General features: G+C 43.8%; 1 non-coding gene across 1 annotated transcript; it reads right to left on the bottom strand.

The window, feature by feature from the left end:
- Positions 1-4,681: 4,681 nt before the first annotated feature.
- LOC123463033 lies at positions 4,682-4,788 on the bottom strand. The gene has a single exon (XR_006638645.1). It is a non-coding gene; the product is annotated as a U6 spliceosomal RNA (small nuclear RNA).
- Positions 4,789-4,992: the final 204 nt, after the last annotated feature.

The raw sequence follows: 4,992 nt of genomic DNA, 5'->3' as shown, positions 1-4,992 counted from the left end.
TCGGCCTTGAGTGCTGGGATTTTAACTACTTCTTTTGGGGATGGTATCTTTATTTTCATTTATTTATTTATTTATTAGAGATAGAGAGTGAGAATGGGCGTGCCAGGGCCTCTAGCCACCTCAAACTAACTCCAGGTGCATGTGCCACCATGTATATCTGGTTTATGTGGGACCTGGACACTCGAACCTAGATCCTTAGGCTTCACTGGCAAGCTCCTTAACTGCTAAGCCATCTCTCCAGCCTGGAATTTTTTCCTTCCTTTCTTTCTTTATTTTTTTTATTTTTTGGTTTTTCCAGGGAGGGTTTCACTCTAGCCCAGGCTGACCTGGAACTCACTGTGGAGTCTCAGGGTGGCCTCGAACTCTTGCCAGTCCTACCTGTGCCTCCTGAGTGCTAGGATTAGAGACATGCGCCACCACACCCGGCTCCTTGAAAATATTTTATTTATTTATTTGAGAGAGAGAAAGAGGCAGCAGAGGGACAGAGAGAACGGGCATACCAAGGCCCACTGCAAACAGACTCAGATGCACGCTCCACTTTGTGCATCTGGCTTTGTGTGGGCACTGGCAACTGCCTTAACCATTGACCCATCTCTCCAGCCCTGGACTTCTTTTTCTTTCCTCCCTCCACAAAACTTGTCTGCAGATGTTTCTCTGGGTCCCTTCTTTTGGATACCTTCATTTCCAAACAGGAGGTGAGAAAATTTGAGGCATAGCTTGGATCGTGGTGCGCCTGTCACTCTTTATAACTGTTACCGGTACCTTCCTGCTGGGACAAGGCTTGCGGCCTAAAGCAGCTGATGGGAGGAAAGGCTTTGGCTTATGGTCTCAAACTACCACCAGCTAGGAAGCATTCACAACACACAACTCAATGGGGCACACCTAATTCAAACCACACAACAGCGTTTTGTTGTGAGACAGGCCCTTATGTTGCCCAGGCTGGCCTCAAACTCACTATACAGCCAAGAATGTCCCTGATATCTCTTGATCTTCCTGCTCCCACCTCCAAGTAATGGAATTATAGGTCTTGGCTACCAAGCCTAGCCACTTCACAGCCTTTATTGGTTTTTGTGCATTTCACCCTCATTTCCCAGGAAACAGTGACTCATCCCAATACACACACGTAGTCACTTGGAAAAAAATTTACTTTAAAACATGTATCTCTTAAGATTTCTCAGTTCTTTTGGCTCCATCATTATGTGTGTAAGGAAAACAAAAAATTCCCTAGGCAGGCAAGAACAAGATGGAAGCTATCTTATCTTTGTGTGATGTGTCAGCATAGCTATAAGTCTGAAACTAAGAAGCAACCTTTGGGGCATTTTTTTTTCTCATCTCATTTTTTTCACTTGACCAGGCAGGTCACTGTTGCAGTTCTGGCTATTTCTACGACATTATGGAGTGCACTGCACGTGAATTCTTTCCCTGACCAGTAGTGATGACTGGCAGCTACCAAGGAATGCATACCATTTTCTGCTCAGGGCAGTGGAGAGAAATGGAGAGAAGTCAGTTAGGTGGGACTGGGAATTTGCCCACTAGCTGTCCAGACCACCCTCTAGTTACATTATTTGATTTACTTGTGTCTATATGTATGTGTTTGTGTGCTGTGTTATGTTGGATTTACATGAGAGCTAGGGAATGACCTTGGGTCCATAGTTTTTGCAAGCAAGTGCCTTTAAGGGCTGAGACATCTCCCAGGCCAACCATCTGGTTTTCTTTTTTCTTTTGTATTCTGAGGTTCAAACTCAGGGCCTCATGCATGACAGGCAAGCTCACCACCACTAAGAAGTGAGCTACATTGCCAGCCCTAGTTTTGTTTTGTTTTGTTTTTTTTTTAAGCTGGACATAGTGGCGTAAACCTTTAATGCCAGCACTCAGACAGAAGTAGGAGGATCACCGTGAGTTCCAGGCCACCCTGAGACTGCATAGTGAATTCAGCCTGGGCTACAATGAGACCCTATCTCAAAAAAACAAAAACCAAAACAAAAAAAACAATAAAAAAGCTTTTTTTAAAATTTATTTGCAAGCAGAGAGAGGTAGAAGAGAGACAGAGAATGGGCACATCAGTGCCTCCAGGTGCTACAAACAGGCTCCAGATGAATGTGCCACTTTGTGCATCGGGCTTTACGTGGGTACTGGGGAATCCACCTCAGGTCATTAGGCTTTGCAGGCAAGTGCCTTAATGGCTGATCCATCTCTCCAGTGTTCCCCCCTTGTACTTTGGATTTTTTTTTCTTTGGTTTTTCAAGGTAGGGTTTATTCTAGCCCAGGCTGACCTGGAATTCACTATGTAGTCTCAGGGTGGCCTTGAACTCACCATGATCCTCCTACCTCTGCCTCCCGAGCGCTGGGATTAAAGGTGTGCGCCACCACGCCCGGCTTATTTTGGATTTTTGAAGCATGGTCTCGCTGTAGCCCAGGCTGATTTAGAACTCACTGTGTGGCCCAGGCTGGCCTCAAACTCCTACTTTAGCGTCTGAAGTGCTGGGATTGAAGGCATGCACCTGGATACCTGGCTCAGTTTCGTGTTTTTAATCCTAGCTCAACTCTCAGTTGGGTTGTTTTAATTCACCGCGGAAATACTTCCTGTAAGTCATGGTTGATATTTAAAGAGAACCATGAAATTAAGTAGGAGTGGAACCTTAAGGAGAAAAACAAAACAAAAAAAAGGATGGGGAAGGGTTTGTGTAGAAGGGTGGAGGGCGTGACTGTTAATGTAATGGGTCAACTGGGCTAAACTTGGATTACCCCTGTTGCTTGTTCAAACACGAACCAGGCCAGATGCTATCTTGAAGGAAGAATTTTTTTTTTCTTCCCATAAATTAGAGTTTTACTCTAGAGCCCAGGCTGAGTAGGAAGTCACTCTGGAGTCTCAGGCTGGCCTCGAACTCATGGCGATCCTCCTACCTCTGCCTCCTGAGTGCTGGGATTAAAGGAGTGTGCCATCACACTCAGCTTGAAGGGAAATTTTTAGTGTGATTTACAGTTATTCTCACTGACTTTAAAAACAAAAACAAAAACAAAGCCAGGCATGGTGGCGCACGCCTTTAATCCCAGCACTCGGGAGGCAGAGGTAGGAGGCTTGCCATGAGTTCAAGGCCACCCTGAGACTACAGAATTAATTCCAGGTCAGCCTGGACCAGAGTGAGACCCTACCTCAACCCCCCCCACCAAAATTTTATTTATTGACAAGGAGAAAGAGAGACATAATGGACACTCTAGGGCCTCCAGCTGCTGTAAAGGAACTCCAGATACAAGCACCACTTTGTGCATCCAGCTTAATGTGGGTACTGGGGAATCAAATCCTGGTTCTTAGGCTTTGCAGGCAAGTACCTTAGCCTCTGAGCCATCTCTTCAGTCTTATTATTTTTTTTCCAGGCAGGGTCTTGTTCTAGTCAAGGCTGACCCGGAATTCACTATGTAGTCTCAGGGTGGCCTTGAACACACAGTGAACCTTCTACCTCTGCCTCCTGAGTGCTGGGGTTAAAGGTGTGCGCCACCATACCTGACCTATTTATTATTATTATTATTATTATTTTTGGTTTTTCGAGGTAGGGTCTCACTCTGGTCCAGGCTGACCTGGAATTCACTCTGTCATCTCAGGGTGGCCTTGAACTCATGGTGATCCTCCTACCTCTGCCTCCCGAGTGCTGGGATTAAAGGCGTGCGCCACCACGCCCGGCTTATTATTATTATTATTTTTTTTTTTTAATTTTTATTAACATTTTCCATGATTATAAAATATATCCCATGGTAATTCCCTCCCTCCCCACCCCCACACTTTCCCGTTTGAAATTCCATTCTCAATCATATTACCTCCCCATTACAATCATTGTAATTACATATATACAATATCAACCATTTAAGTATCCTCTTCCCTTCCTTTCTCCACCCTTTATGTCTCCTTTTCAACTTACTGGCCTCTGCTACTAAGTATTTTCATTCTCACACAGAAGCCCAGTCATCTGTAGCTAGGATCCCCATATGAGGGAGAACATGTGGCGCTTGGCTTTCTGGGCCTGGGTTACCTGACTTAGTATAATACTTTCCAGGTCCATCCATTTTTCTGCAAATTTCATAACTTCATTTTTCTTTACCGCTGAGTAGAACTTCATTGTATAAATGTACCACATCTTCATTATCCACTCATCTGTTGAGGGACATCTAGGCTGGTTCCATTTCCCAGCTATTATAAATTGAGCAGCAATAAACATGGTTGAGCATGTACTTCTAAGGAAATGAGATGAGTCCTTTGGATATATGCCTAGGAGTGCTATAGCTGGGTCATATGGTAGATCAATCTCTAGCTGCTTTAGGAACCTCCACACTGTTTTCCACAATGGCTGGACCAGATTGCATTCCCACCAGCAGTGCAGAAGGGTTCCTTTTTTTCCACATCCCCGCCAACATTTATGATCATTTGTTTTCATGATGGTGGCCAATCTGACAGGAGTGAGATGGAATCTCAATGTAGTTTTAATCTGCATTTCCCTGATGACTAGTGACGTAGAACATTTTTTTAGGTGCTTATATGCCATTCGTATTTCTTCCTTTGAGAACTCTCTATTTAGCTCCTTAGCCCATTTTTTGATTGGCCTGTTTGATTCCTTATTAGTTAACTTTTTGAGTTCTTTGTATATCCTAGATATTAATCCTTTATCAGATATATAGCTGGCGAAGATTTAAAAATATGGAACGCTTCACGAATTTGCGTGTCATCCTTGCGCAGGGGCCATGCTAATCTTCTCTGTATCGTTCCAATTTTAGTATATGTGCTGCCGAAGCGAGCACATTATTATTATTTTTTAATGCAGTGCTGGAGGTTGAACCCAAGGCTTTGTGCATGTTAGACAAGCACCCTGCCAATTGAGTTATAACCCCAGCCTTTTATTATTTTACTGTTACATTAATCTCTTACAGTTTCTCATTTATAGATTAAACACACACACACACACACACACACACACACATGCATGCACAAGATATAATTTTCTA

Source organism: Jaculus jaculus, chromosome 8 (assembly GCF_020740685.1).
Source record: "Jaculus jaculus isolate mJacJac1 chromosome 8, mJacJac1.mat.Y.cur, whole genome shotgun sequence".
NCBI lineage: Eukaryota > Metazoa > Chordata > Mammalia > Rodentia > Dipodidae > Jaculus > Jaculus jaculus.
Note: the sequence above shows the minus strand (reverse complement) of the source record. Positions and strands in the feature narration are given on the sequence as shown.